Here is a 20,718-nt window from a genome sequence, read left to right as displayed (position 1 = left end):
AAAAAAATGCTTAAGAATTTTATGAAATATGTTATGAATTACATGAAATATATTGTCATATTGAGAACATTACCACATTTTATCTGAGTTAAAATTTATGTCATAATTTTATTATTTCCATTTCTGACTTAGTTACAGTTATTGCTTCTTTTAAATCTAATATCATCAAGATGCTATTACTTTATCCTTTGGAATGAATTTTGATGTTATGTGTTTTCAGTAATGGAAGGCATTTTGAATCAAGAAGTCCTTCTGAATTTACATTTTGAATTACAAGTTTTGATACATAATTTGTGAGTAACACCTGTCCCAAAAAATGTAAAACTTTTCAAAAATGGGAAAAGTCCATTTGGTTGAATTGGTTTTTCAAATATGACACACACGCAATATCTAAAGCTGCCAAGATGCTCTAAAACTGACAAAAAAAAAAAGGCCATAAATATTCTTAGAAGACTTACGATGCTATACAAAAGCCGGGAAGTGTGACCCAATCACACTTTGTGGTAGCAGTGCCTCCTACCTTAGTGAATATTCGCCAAAGAACTTCTCTTTCATATTTTCAACATTACTCAAGCCCCCACTGGAGGGCAGCAAATACTTTCAGTGGGAAAAGTACCCTCCCGAGAAACCTGAGATCCTGAAAATATTTCTGGACATGTTGCATCCCACATGTCATGAAAGGGTTGTAATGGGGAAATTCAGATTGTTTAGCCAGGAAATTTTTTGTTACTATTCAGATGTTAAAAAAAACTTAGTAATCTTGGTATATCATTCATATATCCTAACTATTTAATATTATGTTCCAAGAAGATGATATGTTATATCAAAAGCTCTTTGAAATTAAGATAGTTCATTACACATAACAACATTTTCATCTGAAGGTTTTTTTTGAATTGACTTTGTTTAACTCTACATTAGTTATATACTTAATTTCCATCATGTCCATCACTTTTCAGAATTATTATTATAAGTTACCCTAGCCATTTTGAAGTTTGTCATTTGAAAGCAAATTTTACTTTGCTAATTCCCTGAAAATGCTTGACTACAATATTTCAATATATTCTACCATATTGTACTTATGAAAAGGACCATAATTAGTTCTCCTCACCATTCCATGTACAACCAAGCTCCAAAAATTAAACCTTTGATCTCTTTATCTCAATTTAAGAAAGCCAAAAACGTTTCTTTGGACACGCCATCTTTCTGGGGACTTAAAGATTATATCCAAAGGCTCCAGTGGCCAGAAGCAGACTATATCTGAAGTAGACAACTCCTCCCAAGATCAAGGAATGAGACGTCATGCATGTCACTGAATTTTAAGGATTTTGTTTAGTGTTTGTTTATGTCATCGCTAATACTTCTTATTATGACTAGGTAAATACTACAGGAAGAAAGACAACAACATATCAGAAAAATTCACCAAAAAGCTACTTAACTTCATTCAATGCCTTCTATGCCTGATATTCCTTTTCTTAATATTTTTTTAGTTACCTAATAATATTGGCTTTTAGTTGCGTTCTTTCTTACTGGTGGGTTTAATTATCTGAATCATATAGAGTATTTTTTAATGTTTGTAATCCAACTACTATTTTCCCAGCAGTGCATAAAAAATTTTCCTAAACAAAAAACAAATTTGTAGGGAACTCTAGTTTCAACTCTTCAATTACTGTTTTGGAAATGTCAAGTTATTCCTCCAAATGTGGTCTTACTCTGTATGTGCCCCCAATCAGAAGATCACAGAAGCAGAGTATATGAGTTATGGCATGGTAAAGCAGGGGGTCTGTATATGATATTATAAGTACAAAAGGAAAACATCCATAGAGTACATCCATGCAAAAGAAAAGAAAACAAAAAACACGCAAACCCATTGCTGTTGAGTCGATTCCAGCCCATAGCAACCCTATAAACAGAGTACAACTGCCCGATGGGGTTTCCAAGGAGCAGCTGTTGGATTGGTACTGCTGATGATGTAGTTAGCAGCCAAACTCTTAAGCACTGCACCACCAGGGCTCCAGGGAAAAGAAAGCACTCTTGTAATGGGGTCAAGAAACGTCTGTGAAGATCCATCATTAGAAGTGGCATATGCGAAAGAGCACCTTAAAACTGAGGTTACTGCCATGACTGTGACTGACACAGGTTTAAATTGAAACTTTCCTTTGTGCTTTATCCCTTTTTTGTTCTGCTTTTAAAATATGTGAGCTCCACCTTACGTGAACAACTATGTAGTCATATTATGACAAAAATATTATTGGTCTCAGAAAGAACACTTGTAATTGATGTATGACAAAGTTATGGGTTATGCATAAGCAAGTGATAAGAAGGTTCCATACACAACAGAGAACCCCTGAGGGAGCAGGAGAGCAGTGGGATGCAGACCCCAAATTCTCATAAGACCAGACTTAATGGTCTGACTGAGACTGGAAGGACCCCGGTGGTCATGGCCCCCAGACCTTCTTTTGGCCCAGGACAGGAACCATTCCAGAAGCCAACTCTTCAGACATGGATTGGACTGGACAACGGGTTGGAGAGGGATGCTGGTGAGGAGTGAGCTTCTTGGATCAGGTGGACACTTGAGACTATGTTGGCATCTCCTGCCTGGAGGGGAGATGAGAGGGTGGAAGGGGGTAGAAGCTGGCGAAAAGAACACTAAAAGAGAGAGTGGAGGGAGAGAGCAGGCTGTCTCATTAGGGGGAGAGTAATTGGGAGTATGTAGCAAGGTGTATATGGGTTTTTAGGTGAGAGACTGACTTGATTTGTAAACTTTCACTTAAACCTACCCAGTGCCACTTAAAGCACAATAAAAATTATCTAAAAAAAAAAAGAATGTTCCATAAACTAAAAGGCAAGAATATTCACCGAAAAGATGTTTATGTATGCCATTTGCCCCCCAAAAATCTGTGGTCATTAACTGACATGATGTAAGGTTTATTCGCACCTCATATGTATCCGGCGGAGCCTGGGTGGCGCAGTAGTTAAGAACTCTGCTGCTAGCCAAAAGGTCAGTAGTTAGAATCCACCAGTCCTGTCCTTGGAAATGCTATGGGGTAGTTCTATTCTGTCCTATAGGGTCACTATGAGTCTGAATCAACTGGACAACAAGAGGTTCAGTATCTCATCTGTGGTCCCCAGCCCTCATGCATAAAAATACTTCTCTTCTTTCAGAATTTACAGCACCTCCCAATGATAACCTCACCTGGGTTGTTGTTTTTCTTACCTACTCTGCAATGCAACTATCATTTCTCTTCTTAGAAAACTCTCATTATTTTTACACTTTGACAGGCCTAACAAGCCTCCACTCAATTTGTTTGCTCCTACCACTCTCTCCACGTTGCTCACTCTGCTGCAGTTACAATTGACTTCTTGATCCTCCTTGCATACAGCAGCCACACTGCAGTCTCAGGACCCTTAACTCCAAATGCTGTGCTGAGAACTGATGGGGTCCGCACCTCCTCCTATGGCTAGCTACTGCAGCGGGTGTAAGATATTTTCTAACCCAATGGATAACCGAGGACCTGACAACCTGCTGTGGTGGATAAGGAGGCAAGTCAGCTATGCTATTCTGATAATTCAAAGTCTGGGGTTGCAAAGGCAACGGGAAGGTTAAGGGCTTGCTTGAAACGTAAGCGTATACAGGTGAAAAGTTTCTAGAGCAAATCCGGAATTCACGAAAAGAACGACCAGTTTGTTTCCGTTCGGTTTCGAACCGGGAATCTTTAAGGTGTTAAGCGGACTTGATAAGGACTACACCACGTGATAACCACTACACTAAGGAAACTTCTTTGTGATAATGCCTTTGGGCTTCGGAGATGCTTCATCTGAAATCTGTGCCTTTTTTCCAGGATCTGTTCATGGATGAAGAGCATTTTTTTTTTCCCCACTTACACTTTCCGATTCTTACAATCAAGAACATCGAAACAAGATAAATCATAGCCAAGCATATACTACTCCCAGGGACCGAATTCCTTCACAAGCACAAGGTAGAAAAATCTCGGGCGAGTTCCAAGGAATTTCTTGAGAAGTTCTAGGCTCATTTCTCTGGCGGTGCAAGACGCAATCATCTTCATCTCCAGGTGACCGAACTTGAAACTTTCGGAACTAGTAAGAACCATCTGAGCTCAGGAGGGCTTCCGCACTTTGTGCTCCGATAGTAGTGGGAGCGATTGAGGGCCACAGGGTAAGGGTGTCAGGCTGTGCCCAGTTCTGTGTTGTGGGCGTGGTGTGGACTTTGTGGAAGTGAAACCTGAGGCGAGTTAGTCTATTAGACGTCAAATGAACTTTTCTTCAGTTCTGTATCACTCATATCCGATAAACTCGGTGTCCGCCGATACCTTTCAAACTGTTTTACAGCGGGTAAATGACCTTCATGATGTACCTGACTCTTCTTTGTTCTTCATTCCATTTTAACTGTCTTAAATCACTGTCTAACTGCCGCTATTGGAAACAAAGGGCTTTCTACTAGATTCTAAATGAAACTTTCCCAAGGCAGAGTCCTGGTGAAAGTGCTGGCCAGTGAATATGTGCTTGTCCGGGAAGTATTAGAAACTCTTGACAAGAGTCATTTCTCAGCCCCTGAGAAAGGTCACTTAATGTCTCCTTCTGTGGCAGCTAAAGCACGAACTGATGAAAATATTGTGGGTAAAGGAGGGGAAAAGCATGTTTCTTTCTTATTAGGACCGTCTCAACCCTGACTCTCTTTTGTTTTCAGGTAAGATCAGCAGGATAAACAGAGATCCCATTTAACACATACATTAGTTTGTTAAATTTTATCGCAAATTTGCTTTAATATTTATTTCAAAGAAACTATTGAGCAGCCCAATCTCATGGTGGTCACTGGAAGTACCTGATGTCCTTAGGGAAATGGCAAACTAGAAAGAGGGAAGTGCACCTCAACTGATCATTATGACAAATGTTCTCACAGTAGTTTAGTTATAATAAAATTGCTGAGTAGAATGACACATAAAAATCTCGGGGTTCCCTCAGAGAAGCACAGAAAAGAGGCATCAACACCAGTCCTAAGGATCCCGACTTGCTGGGGAAATTGGTGGCTAATCTATACTTTATTTGATTAAAAAAATAAGTAAAGTGGTTGAAGAGCAGTTGAACGGAGGGGGGATTCTGGCCTTGGGTGAAAATGGAATAGAGAGGAAGTGGAGTGTGGGGAGCTGCACTTGGAGGTTTCAGTCAGACTGTGCAGAGAGGGAAGGTAAGTGGGATAATATGCCCAGAATCAGGGAGGTCAGGGAGGGTTCTGGACAGTAAAAAAGAGAAATAGGGGGGTTAAATTTTGATCTGAATGTGGTGAGTAGGGAAGAAGTGAGTGTTTTAAAGAGGAACATGACATTGCCTGTTTTGATCCAAAGACGGCTTTGGCCTTTGCATGAACACTGGAACATCTCTCAGAGTTCGATTCTTAGGCCTCTTCTCTTCTCTATTGATTCTAATCACCTGGCGAGGCAACATCTAATGGTTTACATTTTACATGGTCTTCATCTGAGGACCACTGTGTGCCCCTAGCCTACTGGAAATCTCCTCTTTGAAGTCTCACAATAAACATTGTATAGTTAACATATCCCGAACTGGAATTCATATGTATCCTCTGAAACTGATCCAACCGTATTGATCCCTGTCTCACTTAGCTGCAGCTCTCTTCCTCCAGCTGTTTAGGACTAAGAATTTGGCATCTTCACTGACTCCATTTTTGCTCTATTCCCCCATCCAATCACTCAGAAAACTTTCGTTGCTTTATCTTTAAAATATATCTGGAATTTGGCCACTTCTCCACACTTTAACTCTTACTAACATTCCCCAATCCATAATATTTTCTGATGTGCAGTATTACTGGTGTCTCTTAATATGTTTTGAGGTTTCCTCCATTTCCTTTAGCATAATGGGTCCTTTTTAAAAACCCATAAGGAGTCCCTTATTGTATTCACTGCTTAAAATCCAGCAATGGCTCATTACTGCACTCAAAAAAATAAAAAAGAAAGAAAAACTCAAAATTCTTGTAATGACCTGCAAATCTCTACACAATCTCCCTGCTCCCCACTCATTTTCCTCTCTGACCTTTTCTCCTAGGACTCTCCCCATTGCATAATGCTGCAGTTACTGTTGAATTTCTTGCTCTACTTTAAATACACAGACATCATTCTATTATATAATGCACCAGACATCTTTCTCACTTAATTAATAACATCATATTAATTAGACCAAATGAACAAGACGTTTGGCAAGAAAAGAAAAATTGATGGAGACTCCTAATGACATTTGTCTTGACGCTGAAGATCCTAGTGTTCGGTTTAGAAGAGGAGCCCTTTCCTTCTAGCATTTGAAATCTTCACTTCCCAGAAATCAGTAAATCCCACTCCCTGGATTCTGAAGGGAGCCTGATCCACTTTACCTTGCAGACTGGGGTTTAAGGGGCAGGCACCTCATTCCATTGACACCTGCCTCCACCCACTTGAAGTACACAGAAACAAAGAGAAATGGGGGAGGGGAAGGGCTGGCCCACACTGGAGGTGGGGCGAACACCCAGATGTCAAGGCCTCTAGGGAAACAAAGCCATGATTTCAAGCACAGGAGTGCACGGAGGGCATGAGCTTTTTTGAATGTTGGTCAAAATATTTTCACTCTTATATTTTGGGTGTATGTTGGGTTAGGAGGGAAAATCTCCCATACGAAATCAATTCAATTCTAACTTTGAAAAAACAGACATTTTCCCACCTGCTTTCAAAGCAAGGCCTTTCCTGCATTGGGCAAAGGTGATAACTTCATCTACAATGAAACTTGTCTTCAGTCACAAGTTGCCTCCACAAGATAAAACAGAGTTTTTCTAGATACCCCGGGCTGGATAATCTTGAAGCCGTCTTTTCCTCAAGGAAACTGTCGTGGTGATGGTACGTTTCTTTCACTGATACTATTTGTATATTAAAATTAACAACCAGAAGCCATTATTCAAAACAGTCAAAGTCTTCACTCAAGTTCCCAATTCCTTTACAAACACAGGCAGGCTGGCAAGAGCGAAGGATTTGGTTTCAAGAAACTCCTCAATACTGTCCCTTGTCAGTTTCTCTTGTGTATGTTTTCTAGTGAAAGAAAATGACCCTTTAGGAAGCAGGGCTCAAGGTCCTCAGGACTGAACTCTGGAGGTCTGTGGGTCCACACCTGGGCTGGGCAGCTGGAGGGATATGACTTCGGAATGTCAAGCTTCAGGGCCAGATACATGGGGTTGGGGGCATTTCCTAGTCTGGACTGTATATGGTCCATGTCTGGGATGACAAACATCCTTAGATTTTGCCCCACACCTGCCTAATTCTTTGAATTGTGTCTGCAGTTTCCCTGTACCACTTATTTGATTTACTGGGGGAGAATGAAAACTCTGATATATTTTTCTTTTTTTTTTTGTAATCTCCCTTTTCCTCTACCTTCCCCTAAGAGTTCTTTTCTTCTTTTGGTTAGCTAGAAGCTAGCTGCCTTTTTCCAGGTTCTTCCTTAAGCATCACTTGGCATGGAGGACCCACACACTTTGCGATGAGTTTAGAGATGGCAGTTGTCCCCAGAGCAGTGGGAGATGGTGGTGATGTCTGTGCTGCTTCATCTCAGAGTCCCTTTTTTTCTGGGGGTGCCTGGGACAGAGAGAGCAGCTTGACACCTCCGAAATAATCTGAGCGTCTTGAACTCCACTGTTTGAATATCGCAGGTAATGATCGAAACAATATATTTTCAGATTAGCAAAATCTAGAGCTGTTTTAATTTTTCTAGGACTTGATCATCAGCAAACATGATTTTCTGTACGCTTTTTCCCGTTCGTGAACTTCAATTATTGAGTCAACCACCGTGCTGTGCGGGCACAGGGGCTACCAGAGGACGAAAGAATGAGAAGACACAGTCCTCAAGGAAAGGAAAGAGGAACACAGGCAGTTAATGACAATAAAATCGCAAAATGGACCAACACAGATCCACGTGGCAGGGCGTTTTCACAAAACACAAAGAAGGGGCATCACCCCAGGGTATAGGAAGACGCTGGTCAGATCCAACGGGGGATGTTCCTTTCCGTGTGGAAAGAAATCCTCACGCCCTGAGCGGGGACCAAATCCACCAGATCCCTCCCGGAGGTGTCTGCATCCTTTTCAAAGGCTTCCTGGGGCAGGATGGGGCAGCCGTCTCTAGGGAATGTTTCTGTCGGGACGAAATCGACGAGCTCCAGAACGTCTTATTTTCCATAGGAGGAGGAATTCATTTCTGCTGAAGGTAGAGTTTTTGTTTCTTTTTCTGTTTGCGGGAGTGAGGAAAGGGAAAACGGAAAACCTAAAGAGAAGCTTGAACACAGTGCCATTTGGTCATAGCTAACATTGTGTAAAAAAAAAAAGAGTAACCTTTGGAAGAATGACGAGGGAGTGAGCAATCTTCAAACTTTATGAGTATGAAAGGATCTTTTGATTAAGTGGCTGGTTAGCTCAGTTGGTTAGAGCGTGGTGCTAATAACGCTAAGGTTGTGGGTTCGATCCCTGTACGGGCCAAGCGGAGGAGTTAAGTTTTGATTTGAAAAAATCTTGCGGTATACCTAGCTACAGTTTGAAAATAACCTCTGTGACACCAATTAGGGATCCAACTTCGACTTTATTTCCTTAATCCACGGTAATGACGACTATACCACTTTTGCCCCCCTCCAAAGGCGGGGGGGAGAAAAAACAGTTTTCTGGAACAAGTGACCTTAAGCCTTATGATAGAAATCTTGGTGAAGAAAACCAGGCTAGAAGTGAGGATGGTCTTGGGGATGGGGTGTGCGCCTGATGGCCGCTGTGCATAAGAGCATCGCATTCTCCTTGTCCCTTTTTCAGTGTCCAGCGCACTGTCTACCATGTAGCCCTCAAGCACTTTCTCTATCTGATTATGTCCTCTACCTGACTCACAACTCATCCCTTGCACTGCCCTTTCATAATGTTGAAATTGATACTTTCAGTTGTTAAAATAATCGGAGTCAGACATATGCATATTTTTCTTTTTCAAAATTTTGTTTACCAGTCGGCCTTCACCACAATATTTGTCCACAAAGTCAGATTTTTTTTTTCTGGATTACCATTACCTAGAATTGTGCCAAAGTCAGATTAAATGTGTGAAACCTCTCAATTTGTGCCTATTGTATTATTCCCATGAACATTCAAATATGCTATTTATTTTTCTCCTGTCTTAAAAGGGTTTGTCTTGACCCAACATACTCCTCTACATACTACCCTGTTTTTCAGATGGCCTTATAAAAATCACTTCTAAAGGGTTATCCAGATTTACTGTCTCCAGTTTCTCTCCTTGTGTTTTTAAATCCACTACATTCTGGTTTGTTTTTTTTTTTTTTAACGCCATCATTTAATGGAATGTCCTTGTCAAGATTACTAATGAATTCTTCTCACATTTCAAGACCTTATCTTCCTTGACTTCAGTTATGGATTCAATTATGTCCCCCTAAAATATGTGATAGAATCCAAACCTCCATACCTGGAGATTTAATCCCATTTTGGAATCAGTTTTCTCTTTTATGTTAATGAGGCTGTATCAGTGTAGGGTATGTCTTAAATTTAATAACTTTTGAGATACAAAAAGAAGAGACTGGCACTGAGATAAGAGAGCATAACTGAGGAAGACAGGAACACACCTGATGATTACTAAGGAACCAGGAACTCTGGGGGTATAGAAACCAAGAGGAAGATTTTTTCCGAGGGCTAAGAGGGAGATAGCATTCCCCTACAGTAGTGCCCTGAATTTGGACTTCCAGCTTCTTAAACTGTGAGAAAATAAATTTCTATTCCTTAAAGAAAACCACGTGTGGTATTTCTGTTACAGCAGCACTAAGAAATTAAGACAACTTCTAAGTGTCAACAAACATACTTACAGTCTTAAAAGTTTTTTCCTTTTTTTTACTTTGCCTTCCAAAACACTACTGTCCTGACTATCTTTCTACCTCGCTGGCTCAACCTCCTCATTATCCTTTATTTCTTTTGCCTCTCCTCACCCATTCTATATTAGAAAGTCCCACGGATTGGTCCTTGAGCCTGTAATTTATATACACACAATCCCTGGAAATCTCACCCTTTCTCATTTTAAATCATCTGTATGCCTACATCATCTCCTAGTAACCTTACAGGACAGAGTAGAGCTGCCCATAGGGTTTCCAAGGCTATGATCTTTACAGAAGCAGACTGCCACATCTTTCACTTAGGAGTGGGTGGTGGGTTTGAACTGGTGACCTTTTGGCTAGCAGCTGAGCCCTTAACTTCTTCATCAAAATGGGTTTGGCTTATTGGTTTATATGTCTGCAACTCACAAATTTGTATCTGCAGTCTAGACCTCTCCATTAACCTTGTGTCTCCTATATACAACTGATTTCTTGGCATTGCCACTTGGATGTTTTGTACCAGGCATCTAAAAGTTAGCAAGTCTAAAACTGAACTCCCACCTTTCTCTAATAATCCTACTATATCCAAGCTTCACCATTTCAGTTAATGACATCTCAGTTCTTCTAGTCTTTGAGGCAAAAAAACTCTCGAAGTCATCATTTATTTTACTCTTTCTCTCATACCTTACACCCAGTATGTCAGAAATTTTTCTTCTATCTTCAAAATATATCCAGACTGTGACTATTTCTGGCTTCCTTGACAGCCACCATCTTGTCTGTCATAGGAGAAGATGACCCCAGAGTCAAATTTAAAGAAAAGAGATTTTTATTAAGCAAGGACAACGATGATCATTGCAACGAGGATTTTGCCAGTGTGCGCTGAGCTCAAGAGACTAGCAGAATCCACTGAATCACAATCAGGGAGTCTCCAAATACTACTACAGAAGGAAGTAAATTAAGAAAAGTTACATGATTGTCAAAGGTGGGAAACATCACCTATGGGAATACATGATTGATTTAAGGAATCTTTGTTGGCTAGAGTCCATTTCCTTGGGAACAGCCTGGCAACATCTGTTCTTGGTTGGGTGACTTTCAACAGGTTCTCAGGGCAGGCAAAAGGAAATTACAATAAGCTCCTTTGTGAGAGCATAACTTCCCTGTGGCGCAGTTCTTTATTGGTTAAGATACAGTACCCTTCATGGAACAGTCCACCCCTAGGTAGGGAAACAATGAAAATAATGAGTTTCAGCTTGTAGTGTTATTCCTTTCTGGAACTTTCCATACTGATTTTAACAAACACTCACACATAGTGGTTTCCAGTATTAACTATGACCGCTTACCAAACTTGAAAATAAAAATAGATTTTAGTCTGCTTCAGCCTCACTACTTTTGGCCAAGTACGTACATACCTTTAAGATCCCCTAGTTCATGTCCGGAAAACCTGGTGGTGTAGTAAGGTGCTATGGCTGCTAAGCAGAGGGTTGGCAGTTCGAATCCACCAAGCGCTCCTTGGAAACTCTGTGGGGCAGTTCTACCGTGATGTATGCGGTTGCTGTGTGTCAAAATTGATTCCATGGCAATTTTTTTTTAATTTGTTTTATTTTTGGTTTATTTCATGTCCATAGCCTTGGTGGCGATTTGCTTAACAGCTTGGTTGTTATCCTAAAGGTCAGAAGTTTGAATCTAAGAGCTACTGTAGGAAAATTAATGGGGCCGTTAGGCTGAGTCCCATAGCGTCTCCGTGAGTCGTAAGTCACCTGCGGCAAATTTGTGTGTGTGTGTGTGTGTGTGTGTGTGTGTGTGTGTGTGTGTAGCAGCCACTCTATTGTCTCAGGACTCTCCACTTTGAATCCTGTGCCAGAGAACGATGGAGATCTCGCCTTTCTACCGGGTGCAGAAACTTCTGTAACCCAATGGGAAATGGAAAACCTGACAAGCGTCCGGGGGCGGGAGGGGAGGCAAGTCAAGTACATTATTCTTTTAATTTAAAGTCAGGTGATACAAAAGGGAAGCAAAGGTTAAGGGGTTCGTTGAAGCATGTTCGGATTAAGAGTTTCTGCGGTGAAATTCAGAACTCACAAAAACAATGCCCAGGTTGTTTCCGCCCGGTTTCGAACCGGGGACCTTTCGCGTGTTAGGCGAACGTGATAACCACTACACTACGGAAACTCTCATGTCTTCTTTTCTTTCCCGTTTGTAATTGATTGATAGGAAATGTGTGCTTTCCTTCAGGATATTTTCAGGTTGAGAAACATTTTTTCCCCTTGTACTTCTCCATTCTTATAATCAGCAGTACCAAAACTCGAGAAATGATAGTCAAGCAAATGCTACTCCCAGGGTCCCAATTCCTTTACAAGCACCAGGAAAATCACCGGCAAGTTTCAAGAAATTTCTTGATAAATTCTGATCTCATTTCTCTGATGGTGCAAGACGCAATGATCTTCATCTCCCGATGACTGAACATGAACCCTTAGGAAACAGGATGAAAGGGCTGGTTTCAGTAGGCCCTCGGCAATTTGTGCCTCGGCACTAGCGAGAAAGACCGAGGAGCAGAGGGTGTGGGTGTCGGGCTGTGCCCAGTTTTCTGCTAACCGAGGCTCGTGAAGGTGGTCTGGATCTATGGAAGTGTAATCTGTGGCGAGTGAGTCTATTAGACGTCAAATGAAGTTCTATTCTGAGCATCAAACGAAGTTCTATTCTGTCTCACTCATATTTTGTGTTCTGGAACATGTAAATTCTGTGTCCGAAACCCTTTAATCTGTTGTATAGCAGGAAGATGACCATTGTGATGTACCTGACTCTTATTTGTTATTCATTTCATCTCAGCTGTCTTAAATCACTGTCCTTCCCTTGGAGACTGGAAGCAATCTGCCTTCTGTTGTTCCTGTCAGGTGCCGCCCTGTCGTTTCTGACTCACATGGACGCTATAGGACAGAGTAGAACTGTCCCATAGGGTTTCCAAGGAGCCGCTGGTGGATTCGAACTGCGGAGTTTTTGGTCTGCAGCTGAGCTCTTAACCACTACACCACCAAACGAAAAAGGCAAACCGCTTGCTGTCGAGTAGATTCCGACTCATAGAGACCCTATAGGACAGAGTAGAACTGCCCCCATAGAGTTTCCAAGGAGCGCCTGGTGGATTTGAACTGCTAACCTTTTTGATTAGCAGCCCCGGCCAAAGCACTACACCACCAAAAAAAAAAAAAAAAAAAAACACCACCAGGGCTCTAAAATTAAACTTTCCAAAGGTCGAGTCTAGGTCAAGGTGTTCAGCAGCGAAAATGTGCTTGTCCCCAAGGATTAAAATTTTTTGACTAGAGAGATTTCTCAGTCTCTGAGAAAGATCACTTTATGTCTCCTTCTTTGGCAGCTAAAAAACGACCTGATGAAAATACTGGGGGTAAAGGAGGCGAAAAGCATGTTTCTTACTAGCACAATGTCAAGCTTGACAGTATTTTGAGATCAGATCGGCAGGTTAGACAGCGATTCCATTCAACACCTATGTTTGTTCGTTAACCTTTCTCAAAAATTTGCCTTAATACTTATTTTGAAGAAATTATTGAGCAGCCCAGTCTCATGCTGACGAATAGAAGTACCAGATGTCCTTAGGGAAATGAAATGCTAGAGGGAGGAAAGAGGCACCTAAAGTGATCATTATGACAAATTTTCCCATAGTAATTTAGTTACAGTAAAATTGGTGAGTAGAACAACTGATAAAAATCACAGGGTTTTCTCAGAGGAGGACAGAAAAGGGGCATCACCCCCAGTGCTAATGATCACGACATTGGTGGCTAAACAACACTTCAGTTAATTGAAAAAAAAAAAAAATGAGTTGGTTGAAGAGCAGTTGAATGGAGGGGAGATTCTGATCTTGGGTGAATAGGATAGAGAGTAAGTGGTGTACAGAGAGCTTCAGGCGTAGGTTTGAATCAGAGCCCTCAGAGAAGAGAAGGTAAGTGGAATAACAGGTGCAAGAACAGGGAGGTCAGGGAAGGTCCTGTACAGTACGGAGGTTAGATTTTAATCTGAATATGATGAGCAGGAAAGAAGTGACTGCTTTAAAGAGGAACACAGCGTTGCCCATTTGGATCCCAAGGCTTCTTTGGCTTTTGGGTAAACATTGGACAGCCTCAGAACTCAGTCCTTAGACTTCTCCTCTTCTCTATTTATTCTAATATCATAAAAGCTAAGGTCATTATCTTGTGATTAATCAGCTTATTATCTCAGCATTTTATATGCAAAGAAGCCAATTGCACCATAGTCAATTCATCTACTATGACGTGCACCTAAAATCATTATCTTAATATAGTAAATAACGTCCATATTTCGACATTCTACATAAAGAAATAGTCATAGCATGGTTATATTCTTAGGGATTATATTTTTCTATTTTCATTACTTCTGAGCATTTCAAGAATTGGATCAATGTGTAGAATTTCTAATTTCATTTCCATTATTTCTGAGTATTAAGGTTCATGTGCATATTCATCATAAACTGGATATATTCTTTTATGACTCATGTATTCTGTAAAATCAAAAATCAAAAGAAATACACTTCTCACATGGGCATCACAACCTTTCTTCCTGTCAGGGTGTCCTGTTGGCGCTTCTTCAAAATGATACAACATTCTCGACTACTGAAGTGCTATGAATTTGGCCCATACTACCTGCATGTCTTGTCTGAATTATTGCAGTAGCCTAACAACCTCCCTCCTGCTTGTTATCAGCTGCCTGCTAAGCCTGCCTCCAACCTTGTTCTCTGTGATGTGTTGTGCCACTCAGGTTTCCTCCTTTCAGGAGCAAGGCATTCATTTCCTCAGCTGCCATTAGTGTTGCTCCCTCATGGAACAAATCTGAAGCCTGCTCTAGGAATTGCCCACAGGTGAAAGGAACTGCCTCTATCAAGGTCATGTCCCCTCTCTGAAAGCAGTCCACACTAATGACTCCTCAATACATGCCTATAAATGTCTGACTCTCTTGCGTCAACTCTGAAGGGCCATCCTATCTTCAGAGCTCCTCAAGGGATCAGCTCAGGCCTCTGTTGCTGCCTGTCAACTTTTCCCCTTGTAATCCTGCTTCCCTCACTCCCTCACAGGTGTTGTTCCCATATCATCCCCTAATAAACTTCCTGTGTACAAATATCTAACCCATTTGCATAGAGTTTGTGCCAGGAGTGGTCCAAGAAACCATACAGTAAATGGGATTTTGAAGCTGGATAGCTCTGTATTCCTGTGGCAATTAATATAGTGAACACATGGTATCCTATACAAATGTCCAGACAGTCTTACTAGCCATGGACAATATAAGGCTCATGAGATAAAAGTCTCTTTAGATACTTTTACAGAGGTATTTTGCCTATTACATTTTGCCCTAAATTGTAATTAATCAACTTTAGCCTTCCCGGAACACAGAAAAGGGACATCTCCCCAGGATTTAGTAGCAGGTGGGACTGATCCACCTGGGACATTCTGGAGAGGAATCCTCATGTCCTGAGCTGGGGCCAAATCGAACAAATCCTTCCCAGGGGTCTCTGAATCTTTCTCAAAGGCTTCTTGGGGTAGGATGAAGGAAGCCTCTATAGTGAAAGTTTCTCTCAGATGAATTCCATGAGCTCCAGAACGTCTTATTTTGCGACGGAGGAGCGAAGTTCGTTTTTGCTGGAGGGACAGATTTTGTGTTTCTTCTTCTTTTTGCAGGAGTGTGGAAAAGGGAAATAGGAAACAGAAAGAGAAACTCGAAAACCTAGTGTCATTTAGTAATAGTCAAGATTGGGTAAATGATAGGGTTCTTTTGATGAGTGATGAGGGAGTCAACACACTTAGCAGTTTCTAAATGTAAAATAATTTTTTTACTGGTGGCAGGTTAGTTTAGCTGGTTAGGCGATGCTAATAAAGACAAGGTACCTGGTTTGATGCCCATGCTGGGTCAACAGAAGACGTTGCTGTACTCACTTCACACCCAGCTGAACTGTTTGAAAGAGCCTCTTTGACATAAAACCTAGATCAAATGTCAACTTTATTTCTTTAATCCTAGGTAGTGACTCCTACCCTCTTTGCTCTCCCTCTAAAGGGGTGGGTGAGGAGAAGAAGAAAGAGGTTTTTGAAACAAGTGACATAAAGCCTTAAGATAGAAATTTCAGTGAAGAAAATGATGCTGGGAGTGGGGATGGCCTTGGAAGTGGTTTGTGCGTCTGATGGCCACTGTGCATCTGACATCTTGTTCTCCCTGTCCCTTTTTCAGGGTCCAGTGCACTATATCCATATGACTGTCAAGCACTTTCTCTACCTGATTATCTCCTTATCTGACCTCTTTGGCTTTTGGGTAAACACTGTAAAGTCTCAGAGCTCAATCCTCAGGCCTCTTCTGTTTTTGTTGTCCTTCCCTGGCTAAGCTCATCATCTCATGGTTACATCTTCCATGGTCTTCATTGGAGTACCATTGTGTATCTCTAGCCAACTGATTATCTCCTCTTAGAAGTCTTACAGTAAGCATCTTAACCTGAACATATCCCAAATTGGAATTCATATCTATCCTCTGAAACTGTTCCAAACATATTGATCTCTATCTCATTTAACTGCAACTCCATCCTTCCAGCTGTTTAGGACTAAGAATTTGGGACCTTCACTGACTCCATTTTTGCTCTATTCAGCATATGCAGTCACTCTGAAAATTGTCCTTGCTTTATCTTCAAAATATATCTGGAATATGGCAAGTTCTCAGATACTTCCATTACTATTAGCTTGGCTCTAGCCATAATATTCTCTAATGTCGAATATTATTACCTGTTGCCATGGAGTTGATTCCAACTCAGGGTAATTCTATAGAACAGAGTTGAACTGCCCCATCGGGTTTCCAAGTAGCTGGTGGATTCTAACTGCTGACCGCTTGGTTAGCAGCCAACAAGCTCTTAACCTTGCACCACCAGGGGTCCAGAATATTATCAGTATCTCTTATTATGTCTTGAGTTTGCTTCCATTGCCTTTAACAAGATACTTTCTACAGAATATTTAACACCCGACAATGGCTCCTTATTGTTCTCTACTAAAAATGCATCATTGGATCCTTACTGTACTCAGAAAAAAAAAAGCCAAAATCCTTAGAATAATCCACAAGGCTCTACATAATGTCCCTGCTCCCTAATCAATTTCCTCTCTGACCTTTTCTCCTACCGCTCTCCCCCTTGCTCACTCTGGTAAAGTTATTATTGACCTTCTTGTTGTACTTTAAATACATTAGACATCTTTCTGCCTCAGGACATTCGCACTAACCACTGCCTTTGCTTTCAACACTCTATTCCAGATACGTGCACTAACTCATCTTCTTCAAATATCACATTATTAGTGAATCCACCGTGGACTTCCAGAGTTGCACTATTCCTGAACACTTTATACTCATTCCTGATTTTTTTGTCAATATATTTGTGTACATCTAATACACTATGTAATTTACATAATCATTTTGCATTCTGCCTTTCTTTACCACTGGAATGTAAGGTCTATGAGGGAAAAGACTTTTTCTGGTGTTTTTAAAAATGTTTATTGTGTTTTAGGTGAAATTTTACACAGCAAATTAGGTTCCCATTTTACAATTTTTGTACAAATTTTCCACAACATTGGCTACAGTTTTTGCAAGGTGTCAGCATTCTCATTATTTCCATTCTGTTTGTTCCATGTCCATTTATCTAGCTTCCCTACCCATTTTTGCCTTCTCGTGTTTGGGTAAATGTTGACCATTTGGTCTTGTATACTTGATTTTTTAAGGGAGCACATTCCTCACAGGTGATATTTATTTTCTAAGCCAATCTATTATTTGACTGAAAGGAGGCCTCTGGAGGTGACTTCAGTTCCAAGTTAAAAGGGTGTCTTAGGGCAATAGTCTCAGGGATTCCTCTAGTCTCTATCAGTTCAGTAAATCTGGTCTTGGTTAGGAATGCCGGTTTTGTTCTACATTGAGGGAAAACTCAAAAGGCTTTTTTTGTTTGTTTACTACTGTAGCATTTGTTACTAGAACCGTGTCTGGCACAGAGTGTAGTTGTTGCTGTTAGGTGCAGTCTTATAGTGACTCCATGTACAACAGAATGAGACACTGCTCGGTCCTGCACAATCCTCACAATCATTGCTATGTTTGAGCTCATTGTTGCAGCCACTGTGTCAATCCATGTCATTGAGGGTCTTCCTCTTTTTTGCTGACTCTCTACCTAGCATGTGACCTTCTCCAGGGATTGGTGCCGCCTGATAACATGTTCAAACATATAAGACAAAGTCTCAACATCTTCCCTTCTGAGGAGTATTCTGGCTTACTTTTTCAACTAGCAAATGATGAAAATGAGATTTGAAAGATCAATGATTTTCCCTTTTCTGTAACAATGTAATAAATATTATATGGAAACAGATGTGACTGGATGTCATACCTCGGGTTCCTTCTACTATACCAAGGTTATTGACCTCCAATAAGTGTGTTGGCCAAAGAGGTGAAGGGACACGGTCCTCGTGACCCAGGAGTTCAAATTGGGGCCATTATTCCCCGTCCGTGAGTATAAAGTGACCTAGCTGGAGCTGAACTCACAAGGACACATCAACTGGGTCCTGAAGTATAAAAACCATAGCTAGGAAAACCTGGAAAGCATCCTTTAGGGAAAATTTCATATAAACAAATCTTAAACAGAGCACAAAAGATCCACGTATTTTCCACTCTTTTCTTTGTCTTTTAGCATTTAGTAAATAGTAAGATGTGTTGAACCAGTGAAGACCTTCCTGACTGCCATTACTCAAATCTGAACCAATGCTTATGAAGAAAGACAAATCAAAATGTAGAATCATGTATATTTAGCAGTTTTTAGCCAGTTTGAAAAGGTGAAACTTTTAATGATATTACCCATTTGTAATGTTAATATATACTGGATTCTGTAATATTCCTTGAACTCGGGCAGACATGGATCTGGCAGTTTGCTTGTCTGTTTTCCATTTTTGCCTCTTTGAACCTTTGCGGAATAGACTCTTTCTTCTTGCTTTATTATAACTTTATGATGATTTCAGCCCAGGACATCCCTCACTTCCATGTTAGTTTCTATTATCAGAACGAGAGTTTGAACTTGTTTTAACCTTCACACTGTTTGGGGTCAGCTTTCCCATCAGCAGCTATCATGTGTAACAACTTCATCATATCACAGCCAGCATTTCTGAACATGAAGGCTCTACTATGTGGGGAGGCTAGGCTGAATTAGCACCCTGTACATCGGGAGCTCACAGATTCTTTGACCTAAAATTACACAATAAAAGTGTCAAAGTTTTCAGGCTGCTGGAAATACAGTTTGAACAGATTGAGCTCATTTCAGAGGTGAATGAGGATAAAGAGGCCTGATTAGCACAGGAACTCAATACAAAACTTGGGATGGCCCACTATCCTTCTGAAAGGTTTGTGTTTCACAACAATTCAGTATGAAGGATTTATTTCTGCATTTCCAGATTAGATAAATAGCCATATAAAAACATAAGTCCACTGAGATGCTGCTGGTTTTTCAACCCAACAACTTAACTACTTATCCTTCATACTTTTGGGGTAATGTCACTGTTGTTGTTACTTGCTGTTGAGTTGGTTGTGACTCATACCGACCCTATGCACAACAGAACGAAGCACTGCCTGGTCCTGAGCTATCCTTACAATCGTTGTTATGCTTTAGTTCATTGTTGCAGCCACTGTGTCAACCCGCCTCATTGAGGGTCTTCCTCTTTTCCCGCTGACCCTGTACTCTGCCAAGCATGATGTCCTTCTCCAGGGACTGATTCTTCCTGACAACACGTCCAAAGTATGTAAGACGCTGTTTCGCCATCCTTGCCTCTAAGGAGCATTCTGGCTGTGCTTCTTCTAAGACAGATTTGTTCTTTCTTTTGACAATCCATGGTATATTCAATATTCTTCACCAACACCACAATTCAAAGGCATCAATTCTTCTTCAGTCTTCGTTATTCATTGTCCAGCTTTCACATGCGTATCATGCGATTGAAAACACCATGTCTTGGGTCAGCACACCTTAGTCTTCAAGGTGACATCTTTGCTTTTCAACACTTTGAAGAGGTCCTTTGCAGCAGATTTACCCAATGCAATGGATCTTTTGATTTCCTGACTGCTCCTTCCAGTGCTATTGATTGTGGATCCAAGTAAAATGAAATCCTTGACAACTTCGATCTTTTCTCCATTTATCATTATGTTGGTCATTGGTCTAGTTGTCACTATCCCAGACCAAAGACATGTTTAGTTCAATGGACTTTCAAATCAGTGAGGAACTGATTCTGAGAGAATATTGGACAATGCTTGGCCCCACGAGAATTGCTCCCGAAGTAAAGATTTAACCTTTAGACTAGCCATAGCTCCATGGGCCTCACATCATACTAAAATTCTGTGCCTGCCTCACCTCCCCAAGACAGCTGAAGGATTTCTCCCAAATGTAGCAGATACATTGATACAGAAAGGCCCTGGTGGCATTGAGGTTAAGAGCTCAGCTGCTAACTAAAGTGTTAGCAGCTGCTCCACTGAAACCCTATGGAAGAGTGAATTGGCTTGATGGCAACAAGTATTGATGTACTATTTTGTGCCAGTCCCCGATAATACAAAGGTAGCAAAACAGATGTGGTCCCTGACATAATGATGTCTTAGTTTCTTAGTGCTGCTGTGACTGAAATACCACTGGCTCCACTGGGGATCAAACCCATGACCTTGTGCATGTAAAGCTGATATGCTAATCTCTACACCATGGAACCACAACAAGTACAGTCCTATGGACTACCAGAAAAACTAACAAAATGTCTTGGAAGAAGTACAAGCAGAATGCTCATTAG

At 40.9% G+C, this 20,718-nt stretch overlaps 2 non-coding genes across 2 annotated transcripts; one reads left to right on the top strand and one right to left on the bottom strand.

Annotated features, from left to right (window-relative positions):
* Positions 1-8,442: 8,442 nt before the first annotated feature.
* On the top strand, positions 8,443-8,516 carry TRNAI-AAU (transfer RNA isoleucine (anticodon AAU)). The gene has a single exon. It is a non-coding gene; the product is annotated as a tRNA-Ile (tRNA).
* Positions 8,517-11,982: 3,466 nt separating this feature from the next.
* TRNAV-AAC (transfer RNA valine (anticodon AAC)) lies at positions 11,983-12,055 on the bottom strand. Its single transcript has one exon. It is a non-coding gene; the product is annotated as a tRNA-Val (tRNA).
* Positions 12,056-20,718: the final 8,663 nt, after the last annotated feature.

This window comes from Loxodonta africana, chromosome 1, assembly GCF_030014295.1.
Source record: "Loxodonta africana isolate mLoxAfr1 chromosome 1, mLoxAfr1.hap2, whole genome shotgun sequence".
Taxonomy (NCBI): Eukaryota; Metazoa; Chordata; class Mammalia; order Proboscidea; family Elephantidae; genus Loxodonta; species Loxodonta africana.
Note: the sequence above shows the minus strand (reverse complement) of the source record. Positions and strands in the feature narration are given on the sequence as shown.